We start from the raw sequence: 20,158 nt of genomic DNA on the forward strand, positions 1-20,158 counted from the left end.
AAAGAGAAACAGATAACTGATTGCAAGAAAGTTTTCTCAACAAACGGCATCTAGCTTGAAGAAAACAAAAGAGAAACAGATAACTGACGACACAAGAAAGTTTTCTCAACAAACGGCATCTAGCGAAGAAAACAAAAGAGAAAACAGATAACTGACGTCACACAACAAACGGCATCTAGAAGCAAACAAAGAGAAACAATAACAAAACAAACGGCATCTAGCGAAGAAAACAAAGAGAAACAGATAACTGACGACACAAGAAAGTTTTCTCAACAAACAGCATCTAGCGAAGAAAACAAAAGAGAAACAGATAACTGACATGTTTGAAAGTAAAAACAGCATTAGCGAAGCAAACAAAGAGAAACAGATAACTGACGACACAAGAAAGTTTTTTTCAACAAACGGCATCCAGCGAAGAAAACAAATGATCAACAGATAACTGACGACACAAGAAAGTTTTTCAACAAACAGCATCTAGTGAAGCAAACAAAAGAAGAAATTTTAACTGACGACACAAGAAAGCTCAACAAACGGCATCTAAAGCAAACAAAAGAGAAACAGATAACTGACGACACAAGAAAGTTTTTCAACAAACAGCATCTAGCGAAGCAAACAAAAGAGAAACAGATAACTGACGACAAAGAAAGTTTTTACAACAAACGGCATCTAGAAGAAAACAAAAGAGAAACAGATAACTGACGACAAAGAAAGTTTTTCTCAACAAACGGGATCTAGCGAAGCAAACAAAAGAGAAACAGATAACTGACGACACAAGAAAGTTTTGCACAACAAACGGCATCTAGCGAAGAAAACAAAAGAGAAACAGATAACTGAACACAAGAAAGTTTTTCAACAAACGGCATCTAGCGAAGCAAACAAAAGAGAAACAGATAACTGACGACACAAGAAAGTTTTCTCAACAAACAGCATCTAGCGAAGCAAACAAAAGAGAAACAGATAACTGACGACACAAGAAAGTTTTCTCAACAAACGGCATCTAGCGAAGAAAACAAAAGAGAAACAGATAACTGACGACACAAGAAAGTTTTCTCAACAAACAGCATCTAGCGAAGCAAACAAAAGAGAAACAGATAACTGACGACACAAGAAAGTTTTCTCAACAAACGGCATCTAGCGAAGAAAACGAGAGAAACTGATAACTGACGACATAAAAAAGTTTTCAACAAACGGCAATCTAGCGAAGCAAACAAAAGAGAAACAGATAACTGAGACACAAGAAAGTTTTTTAACAAACGTCATCTAGCGAAGCAAACAAAAGAGAAACAGATAACTGACGACACAAGAAAGTTTTCTCAACAAACAGCATCTAGCGAAGCAAACAAAAGAGAAACAGATAACTGACGACACAAGAAAGTTTTCTCAGGAAACGGCATCTAGCGATGAAAACAAAAGAGAAACAGATAACTGATTACACAAGAAAGTTTTTCTCAACAAACGGCATCTAGCGAAGAAAACAAAAGAGAAACAGATAACTGACGACACAAGAAAGTTTTCTCAACAAACAGCATCTAGCGAAGCAAACAAAAGAGAAACAGATAACTGACGACACAAGAAAGTTTTCTCAACAAACGGCATCTAGCGAAGCAAACAAAAGAGAAACAGATAACTGACGACACAAGAAAGTTTTTTCGACAAACTGCATCTAGCGAAGCAAACAAAAGAGAAACAGATAACTGACGACACAAGAAAGTTTTCTCAACAAACGGCATCTAGCAAGAAAAAAAAAGAGAAACAGATAACTGACGACACAAGAATGTTTTCTCAACAAACGGCATCTAGCAAGAAAAAAAAAAGAGAAACAGATAACTGACGACACAAGAAAGTTTTCAACAAACAGCATCTAATTTTAACAAACGGCATCTAGCGAAGAAAACGAGAGAAACTGATAACTGACGACAACTTAAGCTGTATTTGATAAAACATTCATTTCCTTATTTACCAAATGAAACATAAAATGAAAATAAAACATTTGTTGTTTTTCTAATTTAACGAAAAGTTATGAAATGAGAATTATATTACGATTTTTAACAGAAGATTGCATTTTTTATTTCCCAAAGAAAACATTAAATGGAAAGAAAATATCCTTCCAAGTGAATATGCTCCCATCGACACTTTCTACTTATTTTTCTCCTTTGCTGAGATAAACTTTTCTGAATAAGGAAGCAATTCTCTCAGCTTCTAAGAGAGTCTCTTAAATTTTCTTTCCGGCAAGTTGTTACAGTTTGCAGGAGAATGAAGATGAGCGCTAGACCGTCTTTACGAGCCACTGTTCAGGGGAGGTAGACTACCATGATAGGGATCCTCTCTTGAGGAGTAAGAGCATGGTGGGGTGGGGCGGGGGCTAGCTGGCGTTGACATTACCATTTTCTGTAGCAAACTTTCTTTTTTTCTGCTTTTCTTGTATGTGCTGTTTCCGCAGTTGTGTCTGTTCGTAAGTTTACCTGAAAGAATTTCAGCAGAGAATCAGGGCAAGTGGAAAACTTTTTAAGGATGGAACTGCGAATAAGGGAGAGATTTACAACTTAGTTGCTTAGACTTAGTAAAAAATGGGCAGAACTTGTATGCTGATAGACTATTCAAAAGTTTTAGTCATATATTTAATGATTACGAATAAATATTTTATGAATCATTACTTTTGCGAATACGCACCTCTGAACGTATATTCTGCATAAAATTGTAAGGGTCAAAGATATCTGTCAGCTCTGATGCTTCAAGTGAAACGAATATAAATGTGAGCATTAAGATGGAGTGCTATCATGCGTGTTTATAAATCTTTTATAGCCTATGTGAAAATCCTCACAAGGTATACCTTAGATGACACACAGGGTACCAAGGAAAGATGTAAATTAGGCTATTGTAGAGTAAGCTGTGCAGTATGGAATCCACTTGTTTCTTAATCATTTACCAGCACAAAAGCAGATTTCCTTTAGAGGGATGAGTCTAATTAAAGAAAAGTAGTTGTTAACTTAATTTTCCTACAACTGCAAATTCAGAAGTGCGTCCTATTCCAAAAGTAATCCCAAAGCATGAGTGATAGGTTATATCCATGAACATTTCCCTGGTACCCCGGAAACATTGTCTTACCATCTGAATGTTAGCACTGTTTTTTTTTTTTAATCTTCTTCCACTCAATCAGTTTAATGTACATATACTGCGGTATATAATATCTCTCATACAACTGTGAAAATATCTTATGCCATTTCTAAAACACATTTACCGAAACATAGAAAAGAAAAATTGCAGATTGCAATGTCCCTGCCTGTTGTGTCTGCGAGATTATCTTAAAAAATTGCTGGGAACATCACCTGTTCAAACAAGGAAAGACAGCGAATTGCTTTTCAGCCTTTTCAGCAAGTGAGATGAGATTTCTTATTTCTTTTATATAAAGAAAGGTTATGGGACACGGTATTAAATTTTCGTGGAGGACTCTGTCCAAGATTACTTATCTGGAGGTACGAGGATTGTATAAGGAACAAATAACAATTAACGCTATATTTCAATAATGAGTTAAGCCAGAGAAAACACCATTCACAGTTTCACGGTTACGGACCTAACATTCCATCCTACATATCACACGAATGCATGCATACATATTTGAATGCATCTGACCCCGCCAATTGAGGTGACGATGTATCTGTTTTCAATAGCTCTCTCACTGTGATATGCGCGTGAATCACAGAATTTACATTCGTGAGGTATGCATTGTCATTTGTGATCTGTGGTGCAAGATAAAAAAGAAGCTCAATCAGCGAATCAAACGAGTGCATGAATAATTGAGAAACTGAAAACTTCCTCATGTCCACAAGTGCTAAGTAGCCAGGCATTCTGTTCTGTTCTGTTTACCTTTATTTACCTTTCATTTTATGTATGCTATTGAAAGTCTAACTGAGTACAAATTATTATTCACATCCAGAATTACTTTTCAGTATTATTTTCTTGACAACTTCACCTTTCTTTTTATTTAAGATTCATGTCAACTGTGTATGTAAAGATTGCGAATTGAGCAACATACTGGTTGGGTGTTTACTGGTTTATTGGTGGTTCCTTACTGAGATAAATGTACAGAATCTTCGAAGATGTTATTGACGCGTGCGAGCTGTGAGGTGGCGTCTACACACAGACAAGTAAAACAGAGACAAAAGCTTCAGACATCTGTGTTTGTCAACAGACAAACAGATGGCGATATTGAGACACAATAAACGTACAGTGCTAAAACATACATCACTGAAAGAAAGGAAAATTCTACATATGGCTAACTGCATGAGATTCGAGACAGATTAATGAATACAATGCAGTAGCATAACATATGTGAAATGGAGAGACGTTTGGCGTCTTCACAAACAGAAACATACATACAGTTTGATACAGAAGATTCGCTGGAACATTATGAGTACATGATTAGAATGCTTGCATGGCAATGCAAGTAGTGGTGATTGTACATACATCACGACAACAATGGTTAGGGAGAAACAGACGGAAATATTGTATTGTTGAAATCGCGTTCCATTACAGAAAGAAAACGACGCCCTGTTTTGTCCTGTCCACTTCGATGATGGCGATTGATGATCACACGAACACACACGTGTTTGGAAGAGGCAGCGTCGAGCTTTACAAAATACTTCCCAAGACATGGGTAACGTCTGATTGTCATTGTTTGAAGAGACGGCGTCGGGCGACGGGCTTTAACAATGCCCCCACCCCCTCAACGAGGCATCGATGCGGAAATTGTCTTGCCGAGAATATTAGTAGTTGGCTCAAGGGCTTGGGCTAGGGCGGGTAGGAGGCTGAAGGGCAGCGCCTTTGCAGGAGCTCGAGGAGGACGGGAGCAGGTTGAAGGGTGACGCCGATGATCCTTCGGTGGCCGGCTCGAGGGCTGAAGGATGACGGCGGCTGATCCTTTATCGTCCAGTACGAGTGCGGGGCGGCTTCAGGTTTCCTGGAGGAGGCATCCAGGCCCGGTGGTGGGGTGGGTCTTCTCGGAGGGTCGGACTTCTACTGAGAACTCAGGAACGGCAGGAAGCAGCGAGGCGGCGGATGGTCTGTCGGCGCGTGGGTCATCATCTTGGGTCGGCTGGTCCTTTGGGTCACCTTCACCAGTGTAAGGACTGCGAATTGAGCGACATACTGGCTGGATGTTTACTGGTTTATTGGTTGTTCCTTACTAAGATAAATGTACAGAATCTTCGAAGATGTTATTGACGAGTAAGGGGTAAGGTAGCATCTACACACAGACAAGTAAAACAGAGACAAAACATCTGTTTGTCGGCAGACAAACAGATGGCGATATTGAGACACATAATAAACGCACGGTGCTAAAACATACATCACTGGAAGGGCCAGGAAATTCTACATATGGCTAACTGCATGAGATTCGAGACAGATTAATAATACAATGCAGTAGCATAACATATGTGAAATGGATAGACGTTTGGCTCTTTACACAAACAGAAACATACGTACAGTTTGATACAGAAGATTACCTGGAACATTATGAGTACATGATTAGAATGCTTGCATGGCAATGCAAGTAGTGGTGATTGTACATACATCAAGACAACAATGGTTAGGAGAAACAGACGGAAATATTGTATGGTTGAAATCGCGTTCTGTAGAGAAAGAAAACGAGACGCTCCTGTTTTGTCCTGTCCACTTTTGATGGCGATTGATGATCAAATCACGAACACACACGTGTTTGGAAGAGGCAGCGTCGAGCTCTTACAAATACTCTCCCCCAAGACATGGGTAACGTCTGATTGTCATTGTTTGGAAGAGACGGCGTCGGGGCGACGGGCTCTTACAATGCCCCCCCCCCACCCCCTCAACGAGGCATCGATGCGGAAATTGTCTTGCCGAGAATATTAGTAGTTGGCTCGAAGAGGGCTTGGGCTAGGGGCGGGTAGGAGGCTGAAGGCAGCGCCCCAGCAGGAGCTGAGGAGGACGGGAGCGGGTTGAAGGGTGACGTCGGATGATCCTTCGTAATCGGCTCGAGGGCTGAAGGATGACGGCGGCTGATCCTTCGTTGGTCAGCTCGTCCAGTACGAGTGGGCGGCTTCAGGTTTCCTGGAGGAGGCATCCAGGCTCCGTGGTGGGGTGGGTCTTTTTCGGACTTCTACCGAGAACTCAGGAACGGCGGGAAGCAGCGAGGCGGCGGATGGTCTGTCGGCGCGTGGTCATCATCTTGGGTCGGCCGGTCCTTTGGGTCACCCGTCACCAGTGTAAGGACTGCGAATTGAGCGACATACTGGCTGGATGTTTACTGGTTTATTGGTGGTTCCTTACTAAGATAAATGTACAGAATCTTCGAAGATGTTATTGACGAGTGCGAGGGGTAAGGTAGCATCTACACACAGACAAGTAAAACAGAGATGTTCAAGCATCTGTTTGTCGGCAGACAAACAGATGGCGATATTGAGACACATAATAAAACGCACGGTGCTAAAACATACATCACTGGAAAGGCCAGAAAATTCTACATATGGCTAACTGCATGAGATTCGAGACAGATTAATGAATACAATGCAGTAGCATAACATATGTGAAATGGATAGACGTTTGGCGTCTTCACAAACAGAAACATACGTACAGTTTGATACAGAAGATTCGCTGGAACATTATGAGTACATGATTAGAATGCTTGCATGGCAATGCAAGTAGTGGTGATTGTACATACATCAAGACAACAATGGTTAGGGAGAAACAGACGGAAATATTGTATGGTTGAAATCGCGTTCCTGTAGAGAAAGAAAACGAGACGCTCCTGTTTTGTCCTGTCCACTCCGATGATGGCGATTGATGATCACACGAACACACACGTGTTTGGAAGAGGCAGCGTCGAGCTCTTACAAATACTCTCCCCCAAGACATGGGTAACGTCTGATTGTCATTGTTTGGAAGAGACGGCGTCGACGGGTTTTACAATGCCCCCACCCCTCAACGAGGCATCGATGCGGAAATTGTCTTGCCGAGAATATTAGTAGTTGGCTCGAAGGGCTTGGGCTAGGGGCGGGTAGGAGGCTGAAGGGCAGCGCCGGCCAGCAGGAGCTCGAGGAGGACGGGAGCGGGTTGAAGGGTGACGTCGGATGATCCTTCGGTGGCCGGCTCGAGGGCTGAAGGATGACGGCGGCTGATCCTTCGTTGGTCAGCTCGGCCAGTACGAGTGCGGGGGCGGCTTCAGGTTTCCTGGAGGAGGCATCCAGGGCTCCGGTGGTGGGGTGGGTCTTCTCGGAGGGTCGGACTTCTACTGAGAACTCAGGAACGGCGGGAAGCAGCGAGGCGGCGGATGGTCTGTCGGCGCGTGGGTCATCATCTTGGGTCGGCCGGGTCCTTTGGGTCACTCCGGGGTCACCAGTGTAAGGACTGCGAATTGAGCGACATACTGGCTGGATGTTTACTGGTTTATTGGTGGTTCCTTACTAAGATAAATGTACAGAATCTTCGAAGATGTTATTGACGAGTGCGAGGGGTAAGGTAGCATCTACACACAGACAAGTAAAACAGAGACAAAAGCATCTGTTTGTCGGCAGACAAACAGATGGCGATATTGAGACACATAATAAACGCACGGTGCTAAAACATACATCACTGGAAAGGCCAGGAAATTCTACATATGGCTAACTGCATGAGATTCGAGACAGATTAATGAATACAATGCAGTAGCATAACATATGTGAAATGGATAGACGTTTGGCGTCTTCACAAACAGAAACATACGTACAGTTTGATACAGAAGATTCGCTGGAACATTATGAGTACATGATTAGAATGCTTGCATGACAATGCAAGTAGTGGTGATTGTACATACATCAAGACAACAATGGTTAGGGAGAAACAGACGGAAATATTGTATGGTTGAAATCGCGTTCCTGTAGAGAAAGAAAACGAGACGCTCCTGTTTTGTCCTGTCCACTCCGATGATGACGATTGACGAACACACGAACACACACGTGCTTGGAAGAGGCAGCGTCGGGCTCTTACATGTACATATAAAGATAAAAATGACTGTTGGTAACTTCTTGATGATAAACCCGTAAGCTTCAGATGAATAAAGGTGGAAAATGGCTGTTAATTTTTGGTGTCCTCCGGTTAAGATTTCCAAGGGGGACCCACTGGTAGAGGTAATACGTTTGGTTTGGGAGATGTCCCCAAGATTATGATATGAAAAGAAAATAACATATGATGAGGTGTGTCTAGAAAAAAAGAGTTATTGTTATTTAATTTTTGTTATATATATATATATATATATATATATATATATATATATATATATATATATATATATATATATATACATACACATATATACATATACATACATGTATTCACATATTTAGAAAATTTTCCTTCCAGTACTTTGGCTGGGAAATCAAATTTAATGGAGGCTGGAGGAGACCCCGCTGGGGGTTTGGGTGGTTTGTGGGGGGACAAATGTAGGCAAATTTCATTTAAAATCCAATTTAAGTCTTCCAACCGGACTCAGAACGTAACAGTGTCGGCTTCGCCAGGTTTTTAGTCAAATTAGTAATGATAAATAGCTTAACTATTACTAGACTAAGAAGGTATAGATGTACCGAGGAAAAACAATTCATAAAATAATTCGATCCATTATTCGCAAGGCAAAAGATAAAGGGTGACAGAACCGAAGTTAAAGATTACAAGGTAAGGGTTATTATTATAATTGTTGTCACATTAAGGATACGTTAGGAACAGATAGGGAAGAAGTGTTTTAAAAAGAAGTGATTTGTGCTAGTTTTTTTTTGGTTATATCATAGGATAAAGGCCAGAGCGCAAAAAAAGTTCTTAAGTTGGCGACGAAGAATAACTGCCGCGAAATTTCCCGTCGTGAGAAGAGTAGCAGCTGTTTTGTGATGCCAGAAGACCGGTATTTAGGAATTAGGAAGCGCCTTGCCAGGGATTTACTGCATGTGTCAGCCGTGAACAGTTAGCTAAGTGTGTTGTTCGAAAACAGTTATGACAGAGGAACTGTAAAATTCTTGTGTCAGTAAAGTGTAGTTCGAAAATTCGTGTTTGTTAAAATATGTGTGACAACTCTTAGCAGCTCTGCGCATGTGAGTTCCATCGCCTCACTCCCACAGTTCTAGGACCGCCATATCCAGTTCAGAGTTACATTTAATGTTTTAAGTAAAGTAAAGGCATTATTGATGTTTTAAGTTAAATGATTCGCTTCTGCATATCAGCACCAATAATTCAATCAGAAAAGTTTAGTGTTCTTTTCCTTAAATTTTAAATCACCAATCGATTGTTGTATCAGGTGATTGACGTCACCAGTAGCCATCCGCTGTTTCGCTATCGCGGATTCCGTCCCGCTTCTCATCGTTCACTCGCCGAACGAAATTCCATTTCTTTTTGCACCTTAACGTAAAACCAAAGATATATTTTGATAGTAATTTGAAAACCCTTTCCACCATATAACGTGTCACGACGGGAGCTAGGTATTAAATGACGTAAATGCCAAAAGAACATTTTAAAAAGTAACAAAGCATAATTTTTCACAGTAAATATTTGTAAGAATTAATTAGAGTAAATTAAATATCGCGACGAGTAAAGTCCATACAAATACGCTCTCAGAGAGAGAGAGAGAGAGAGAGAGAGAGAGAGAGAGAGAACCCTAATATTCTTCCATCATAACAAGAGCATACAAGCCAAGGGCTACCGTAACCCCCAGCCCCAACCTCCAACTTGGGGATTTTCGGCCACTAGTATTTTTGGATACCCCTAGGTGTGCCATTTAAGAATCTGCTTGTCTGCACTCAGATTAACGGTGGGTAAGGGTATGGGGCCATCTCAAAGTCAGGGGTGTATTTGTACGTTTTGAACCTTGAATTTTAGGGGTAGGAGAAATATGAATCTCGAATACTTCATTATTTCTAATCAGAGGACAACAAATTATGGCTCAAAATAATCGGCTTGATGTCCTCTTTCAATTAAAATCAACAATATGCAAATTAGTCCAAGAAGCAGGTCACCAGAGGAAAGCGAATGCATTTTGCAATGTTATCTACATTTAAAAAATACAGAAATTGAGGCATATTAAACAGTTTTTCATGATTTATACTAAGAAAAAAAAAATTATTCACAGTTATGTTGATATAAGTAGTATGCCCAAAAATACTTTCTTTAGCTCATTCTTAAAGGTACTGTAGAGCATATTTAGCTGGTCATGGTGCAAAACTGTTCTAATGGATACTCATCAATATTTATGGGTTTATACAATTTATTCCTCCATGCCTAAAAGTTTGCTAGTCCACCTTCATCCTGTGTCAAACACCACTGTCACTAACCCTCCTCCTCGTCCTGGTCCTCCCTTTCCTCCTCCTCATCATCTTCCTCATCCTCCTCAAAGATCATGTCATACATATTCTCCATCTCATCATCTTTGCTATCATCCTGGTCCTCCTGATCTGGTTGTTCAACCAGAATATCAGTTAATTCCTGAGGCATCAAATCCCCATCAGTCCATTTGATTGTCAAGCGTCCATCTTCTATTTCCCAACCATGGCCATCAGATTGAGGAATACGCTGCATTGCCTGATCCGCTCGATACCAAATAAGGGCCTGGTAGTTGGATCTCTTGATATGCTGTATCAATGAGTATCTACAAGGTGGAAGGACCCTCATTTCTGTGCCGTTGTGACTGGAAAGAGGTTCCCACTCTTTGCTTTGAAACGTTGTGCAAATTTTAAGTAGCGAAGAGTGTTGATGTTAGTGGTTGGTGTGCATTTCTGGTAGAGAAGGCTGACAAAGTGTTCCAAACTGTCAAAGATGTAGCTGGGTATTTCAGGTAATTGCCCGTGTGCATTGAAAACTTCAGAGAACTTCGAGTGGTCTTTCACTGTCTTCAATGGAAGCACTTGTAGAATCACGCCCACCGAAGGCATGTAATGCTGGTAATGCAGCACACATGTCCTCTCCTAGGGATGCTGGCAATTTCTGTAATGCAATGAGGAGCCTTTTGTTACCTATTCCAGTCTCGAATAGGACCTTCTGCTTTATCCAATGGGAGAAATATACAAGTAACACAAATACATCAGTGTCAGGGGATCTGACTACAATTGGAACATCTTCCTGGGTCTCTTTAGCAATGTGCAGAAGGTGCAATATTATTCTTGTATCCACCTCTTCTTGATCAGAGCACAAGTCTCTCACATTCTGCCACTGTCTCGGCGCCATCTCGACTGTGGAGCCTGGTGCAGCTCTCCCCATGTACAAAGAAAATATCTCGGCCCTGCAGCTTTCCTGCACAACTGTCTGTTGTCCATTCCTTGAAGAGGAATTTGGTCAGCTGCTCTTGCATTTGACTATATATATATATATATATATATATATATATATATATATATATATATATATATATATATATATATATATATATATATATATATATATATATATATATATATATATATATATATATATATATATATATATATATATATATATATATATATATATATATATATATACAGGTGAAAATAAGAGTCCTATATACAGTTTCGCACTTTATTTCCAGGCCATTGACGGAGGACTGATACAGAGTATAAGAAGTCACAAATATATATACTATAGGAACAGTACTGACGAATATACACAACCGTTTGAGACTACATATCCACCCATCGGCAGGTGTCGAGGTAGGAGTGGCCTTCAAAACTCATTTGGCTAAAAATCACAATATACCTCAGGGGACAATACTGATAAACATACCGACCTTAGGCGACCTCAGATCCATACCTGACAGGTGTCAGGGAGGCGGAGTTTGGAAACTCTTTAGCACTACTGCCCCTGTACTGTGTTTACAAATATAATAATCCTATATTCATACATCTCTACTGCCTGCCTTAAAATTTAAACAATTTACAAATTTCTTTTGATATTAAAGGATCAAGTTTATACATTCCTTAACTGATATTCATATTATGGTTGTAACTTTCTTTTATAAAGGTAGATTCAATGATATTCCTTTCCAGTGCATTATTATAATATATAATCCTTTTTGCCCATTCCCAGTTGATAGCATGATTGTTTTCACTATCATGTACAAAAATACCACTGTTGCCCTGTGCATATCTCACACATTTCTTATGCTGTTCAATTCTTTTTTTCAGTGCTTTCCCCGTTTGGCCAATATAAAAGTTGTCACAAGACTTACATGGAATTTTATATACACACCCTTTGGTATTGTCAGGGGAGTTCTTGATAAGTACATTTTTCATTGTTTTATTGTTCTTAAATGCGACATCAACACCAAAATTCTTAAGAAGATGGGGGATATCTTTCATATTATTATTATAAGTCAGTACAAGCAAATTTTTTGTGTTGTAAGGTTGTTTTTGGTTTTGATACATAGTCTTTTTTGCCGCTTCAAGTGCACTGTTTAATACACTGTCAGGATATTTCAATCTCTTGCCTGCAGTCCTAATCTTATCTATTTCCTCATCAATAAATTCAGGACTACATACCCGTAATGCTTTTAAAAACATAGATGAAAACACTGATTTTTTAACCTTATTGCTTTGTCCGGAATAGAAATGCACATAGGAAGAAATATTAGTGGGTTTTCTACACACACTACATTTAATGATTATAACCTTCTCTAAAACCTACACCGCTCTCGCTACCCCAAAATGTGGGAAATCTAGGAGTGTTCTTTAGCGGGGGAGGGGCGGGGTCTGTGAAGAGGGTGTGTCTATTGTCCTGATTTCGGTCAGGTGTGGAGAGGAATGCTTTCTTGGTTCAAAACAAGCATCGTCCTACAAAGTCCGCTATGTTGTTTTGGCCTAACAATCAAATGAGAAGCTCTTTTAATTAGGAATTCAAATTATTTTTGGCTAGCCAAGAGGGAGGATTGTAAATATAAGTACGTATATATATATATATATAATATATATATATATATATATATATATATATATATATATATATATATATATATATATATATATACAATATATATATATATATATATATATATATATATATATATATATATATATATAATATATATATATATATATATATATATATATATATATATATATATATACATATATATATATATATATATATATTGTTGTATTTCCACATTGGTCCCGTGGATGAAGCATAAAAGCACTCCTTACATGAAAATAAAGGAAAGAGGTACCAAGACTTTCAACTTTTATTTCAGAGTCATCTTCAGGGTACTAAACAGTTTAAGGAAACAACTCACAGAAGAAAGCAATATGGGGTCACAGATAACAATAAAACATGACAACTTGCTACAAGTATGTAAAAAAAAAAGTTCTTCAAAACTAAATCATACTTAGTGGAAATATTCAATTACTACAAATCACAGTACAAAATTATCTGTTTGTAAAATATCTAACAACTCGTTTTATGTTTCAATCATTAAGAATAAAACTTTTCAATGATTCGCCCATCTCAAAAAGACCATTGCTCAAGTTCATGTTACTTAAAGAACTAATGAGACATCCTTCAACTAACAATCTGTCACGCACTCAGGAACTTATGAAAACTACTCTAGCTGAATTCCAGTCAACAGGGTATTCAAAGTCCCTCACGTAACAAAAGATGGCGCTTGAGCTGTTTGCGACCTGTACACAAATTCCTGAGATGTATGGTATTATTGCACCAGCCCAGGTTTTTTTGCCATGTCCCTATGTTAGGTTAGGTTAGGTGGGGTTAGTTTAGGTTAAATTAGTATTTCGATGGTAATTTGGGTGTGGGAAACATAATGAGATTATTTTCAAGAAAATTCTATGGTTAGTTTTTAAGATTGGCATTCTGCTTTTTTCAGGAAAAGATCTCGGTACCCTGTTACATCTCAGGAAAATAGCAACCCATACACTATATTTATGCTGCGTATCTACAACTCTCTCAAGTATCTACATGGAATTTTATGAAATCAGATACCTACCTAATGTCATTACGTTTACTTTGACATGGGACAGATACATCGATGACTTAATTTGCCTGTGGCCTCTGGATTGTGACCCCTTGGAATTTTAGAATTTCTGAGTGATCTGGGTTTCATCCATAAAATTCAAACTGGAAGTACAGTAGAACAGAGTAAAACCTACCATTTATTGACACAATCGTTATGAGAACAGACAATGGATTTAAATTCAAATTATATCGGACACCAATACCAGTGAATGCTTTCGTTCATAATTTTTCCAGTCATTACCCCAAGATAAAAAGATCAGTCTTCTCAGGGATGACATAATATGCGTACAGAATTTTTAGCAGAGGTAACTCAGAATATCTATGAAATTCCAGGAGAATTATGTTACCCACTAAATTTTATTGACAGTTGCCTCCAATGTGCCAAAAAAGCATTTTATAGTCATGAAAGGTCAAGTATTTTTGACACTGAAAATATTTTAGTTTTACCATACCGTTGTGAATTTTTATCGACTGTACGTAGCCTGAAATGTCTGAAAATAAATGTTGATTTTAGTAATACTTCGCCTGTCAAGAATTCATTGTTTTGTAATAAACCAGTAATGCCAACAGAAGGCGTGTACAAAATTAATTGCTCAACTTGTAATTTACCTTATGTTGGACAGTCTGGTAAGGAACTATGTAAGAGATTTGTGCAGCATAAATATATTGTACGGGTCGCAAACAGCTCAAGCGCCATTTTTTTGTTACGTGAGAGACTTTGAACACCCTATAGACTGGCATTCAGTTAGAGCAGTTGTTAAAAGTTCCTCAATGCATGACAGATTGTTAGTTGAAAGATGCCTCATTAGTTCTTTTTAAGATGGACGAATCATTGAAAAGCTTTATTATTAATGATAATTTACAATAAGATAATTTTGTTGTGATTTGTAGTAATTGCATATTTCCACTAAGATGACTTTGGAATAAAAGTTTTTGGCACATTTTTTTTTCTTGTATGGATATATAAGGATGTTGACATGTTTTATTGTTATCTGTGACCTCATATTGCTTTCTTGTATATATATATGTTTTCTTAAAACTGTTTAGTACCTTGAAGATGACTTTGGAATAAAAGTTGAAAGTCTTGGCACCTCCTTTTCTTTTCTATATATATATATATATATATATATATATATATATATATATATATATATATATATATATATATATATATATATATATATATATATATATATATATATATATATATATATATATATATATATATATATATATATATATATATATATATATATATATATATATATATATATATATATATATATATATATATATATATATATATATATATATATTCATACATACATACATACATACATACATATATATATATATATATATATATATATATATATATATATATATATATATATATATATATATATATATATATATATATATATATATATATATATAATATAGTTCTCATTTCACCATTGACGTATACCAAACTTCACTAAGTTTTAATACGACCCAAAATTCAGCTTTTAAATCGATAGTGAAAAATGGAACATTCCTCTTTTTGACACGACTCTAGGAAATGGTAAATACCACGGTCTTCGTAAATCCTTATCGCGTGTTCACTCACACTAATGAAGGATTCTTGCTCTCTCTCTCTCAAATAATTCAACTGATGTCATGTTTTCCCCCTTATACCATTCTAATTATATGACTCCTATTTCCTTGACTGTTCCTTGTGACTGACTTTAGCCTTTGACCATTGTACTAGCAGGTAATTAACGTGTACCATATAATAATAACAGCTCCTTTTTATTGACTGTTCAAAATGTTTTCCCTTCGTTAACCTCTAATACTCCATGTTGGGTCAGAGTGACCCCAAAACATTTTAATAAAATGTCATTTAACACTTACTGTTTTATGGACGTAGCCATTCTTTAATGTATTTATACTTTGCAAGTTTATAGTCACACAAAGTTTGGAAAAAATATAGTTTAGGAGTTCCATGTTAGAAAACTTTTCAGGGATAGTTTTTGTAAACCAACCAGCATTTAGCATAAAAAGTTTTCTTTTATATTTTAGAAATTATTAACTATGCCTATTTATGATGGATAAAATCATTTGCAGAGATTTATCTGACGATAATGCCTATAAACGCCATGTGGGTCAGATTGATAAAAAAAAAATTAATATTTTTTATTACATAGCTTAAAACCACATACACAAAAGTTAAGCATAGTAGATTCCTCCATATACCATGTCTTACGCAAAATTCAAAATTTGTGAATTGTAGCAAAATCCATTAATCAATTTGGGGTCTCTCAGTCCATCACATGACGTTTCGGGTTACGTCTTTTCACCTGTCGTACAAAGGGTTATGTTCGCCATGGAATTAGTCTGTATGGCTTTGAAAATAATTCTGAATTGAGAAGTTATCGAGTGGACTTAATATGCAAAGTTACTATGTGCGATCAGGTGCTTTCTTCTTTGAGTGATCTGGTTTTAGTTTTACCTTAGGATTAAGAAGGTTCTCCGGGTTACTGAGAGATTTGCATAAATAGGTTTGGAAGTATTTTACGTCCTTGTAATTGATAGCAGCTGTTCAGCAAAGCATTTACTTTAAGAGATCATAGCGTGTGCTGTTTAAAGGGGTAAACGTTTAAATATCTTGCTTTCTAAACTTACGCACAAAAGAAGCATGACAAGATAGAAAAGTCAAAAATTTTGTATCAAGATACTATCAGCTTAGCCACAGAACTATTTTCTCTATCATATTGACGTTCACAGTGCGGAAGTATGTTACCCAGCCACATCCTTTCCTTGTTTCAGAAAATCATTTAGCTAACATAACTGTTGCTTAGCACTTTATATAGAAGGCATGAATAAACATGGCAAAATATAAACCAAAAATATCCATACAAATATAAATTATGTATTCCAGAGCTTTCCATACTTTCATTATCTAGAAAAGACAAACTGGTGCCATTTTGTAAATCTAAAAAGAAGTTTTATTCTGAACAAGTTAAATACTCAATTGAAACAAAGCAAAAAAGCAAAATATTTCGAAAAATGAAACTGTGCATAAATGTCATTAATAATACAACACGTTAGCATCAGATATGAAGGGGGTACTCCACCAAATTAATTGTACTCGGTCATAAGACCCAAGGCTATAAAAAGCATGACTGTAGTTTTTTCATGATGAACATAGACCGTCAGGTAACAGCCCACATTAGAAGAGTATAGAGTTGCAATTTCTGAAATTGTTTAAAATTCAGACACGTTTCTTAGACAAGAAAATAATATAACAGTCATTATTCAACACGCCGATATCATACGACCAGTGAAAGGCATAAAAAACAGCCTTCCAACTTCTTGTTACCAAGCTCCTCCTCCTCCTCCTCCTCCTCCTCCTCCTCCTTCTTCTTCTTCTTCTTCTTCTTCTTCTTCTTCTTCTTCTTCTTCTTCTTCTTCTTCTTCTTCTTCTTCGTACGACATTAATCCCATCTCCTTATGGTGTCGGCGGCTCGAATATTTTTCTCCACCGAATTCTGCTTTGGGCATCTGCGAGCTCATAATCACACCTGAAACCTGGCCCCATTCTCTGCCACACGCCACCTCACGTCCACCATTCCTCGCTTGTGACAGAACTCAAGTACTTAATTTCTCGCTAGATCTTGACCTTATTAATACCAAAATGCATATGGGATTCAAATAATTTTCTTAATGGGCTCTTTTCGTAGACAATAAAATCACGGTCACAACGGTGCAACCACAACCATAGACCATATTTTGTAAAATAAGTAAAAGCACCGAGTTATATATCAACATTTGTTTAAAACAAACTACAGCAGCTTAAGTGAGTAACAGTTCTCTTAAGTGTCGAGTATAAGCGATATTTTGAGGACAGGTAACATGTACAGATACCCTTGTGGTTTGTGTTTAACACCAGAGCTCCCTTATAAATATTTGTTAACCAATGGAATTTGCTTTGAATACAGAAACTGCCGTCGATACGTTGATCCATTCCTGAAATTTTCGAAAGTCGTAGGACTCTTTCCTAGACTCCCGATCTTCCCTGTGCGGCTTACTATAAAAAATATATATATATATATATATATATATATATATATATATATATATATATATATAATTTTTATATATATATATATATATATATATATATATATATATATATATATATATATATATATATATATATATATATATATATATATATATATATATATATATATATATATATATATATGTATGTATATATATATAATATATATATATATATATATATATATATATATATATATATATATATATATATATATATATATATATATATATATATATATATATATATATTTATATATATATATATATATATATATATATATATATATATATATATATATATATATATATATATATATATATATATATATATATATATATATATTTAGGCTAGTCAGTAAAGTGAAATTAATTCTGCAGCAAAAATAAATTCAAAAGAAAATCAAAACTAGTAAAAGTAATTCCATCTATACACATCAATGAATTATAGATAAATCTGAGCAAATATGATGTTCCTCCCATCAAGAATTCGTTTACTAGTCTGCCCTTAACTCTCTGGAAATCCCCTTCCCAATATAATGACCATGGCCGGAGAGAACAATTCGCTTTAAAATCGGATGAAATAAACCTTAGAATAATGCAGAGAGAAAATGGAGACTGCAAAAGGAACTCGGTAGTAATGAAGTTTTCCGAAGGGGAGGTTTAAGGATTCCTTTATTAATTCTCGAATGATGTATTTCTCTGCAAGTATGCTTCCGAAAAACCTTAATCCTTTCTTCTTGTTTCTGTTCGTTGCTTTCTTCATTCTTGTCTTTATTGTGTTAACTTCATTCTATTTGAGTTTTCTTGTGTATATGTACGTGTATGAATGCTTGCAAGTCTGAGTGTATACACACACACACACACACACACACACACACACACACATATATATATATATATATATATATATATATATATATATATATATATATATATATATATATATATATATATATATATATATATATATATATATATATATATATATATATATATATATATATATATATATATATATATATATATATATATATATATATAATACACACACACACACACACACACACACATATATATACATACACACATATATACACATACATATATATATATATATATATATATATATATATATATATATATATATATATATATATATATATTCAGGCTCGAAGGACTAGTTGGTGTGTAACTGCCAAAGTTATACAACGAGTGATAATTTGTGTACGAACTTCTTTTGCAGAAAATTACGTAACACTTGTTGCTCCAAACAGCTACTAGGTAGACTCTTCACATATTGTACCATTCTAGTTAGCACACTATTATCACCGTTCACCATTTATCTAGCGATTACTCTGTCTTTCTGTCCTTTTTCCTCCAAACCCCTATGGATTTTAGACTCTTCGCCAGTTTATCTCTCTCTTTCTCTACTGTTTTCACATGACTGAACCATCTCAAAATATTCTGATGAATCCTTTACATGCGCTAACGATTTTACTACCTATTGTATGTCATCCCCACTTTTCATGCTTTTCATATCACCTTTCACTATATACACCAAGAAAATAATGTTTCAACAGATTTAAGCATTTATTTATTTATTTATACATTTCAGTGTTGGCTTCCTTAGGTACATTTCCATTTAAGCGGAAGCACACATACCTCGTTCTATCTATCTTGCTTCACTTATCCTATAAATTAGGCTTTTTTAATCTTATTTTTGTCATCCATTATGTTTACTTTTAATCATCAATACGACTCAATCCACAGCTAACATACAGTGTCCCTCTACCTGGTTTCCATTGGGATGTACAGTCTAATTCTTGCTGATGTTTAATCTCATCTTTCTCTTCTTGCGAACACTTGCAAACCCTTTCAGCAGTTTTCCTTTCCTATCTCCAAGCAATTCCCTGTCATCGGCAAACAGCAGTCATTCTGCAAGTAAATCAAGACCTCTTTACTATCTTGCAACCTCGCACCTAAACTTCATGTTCTTTCTCTGGCTTCTCGCATCACTCTGTATTAAATAGCCATGGAGACTTAACATAACCTAGACTCAGACCCACTT

Source organism: Macrobrachium rosenbergii, chromosome 21 (assembly GCF_040412425.1).
Source record: "Macrobrachium rosenbergii isolate ZJJX-2024 chromosome 21, ASM4041242v1, whole genome shotgun sequence".
NCBI classification, from domain to species: Eukaryota; Metazoa; Arthropoda; class Malacostraca; order Decapoda; family Palaemonidae; genus Macrobrachium; species Macrobrachium rosenbergii.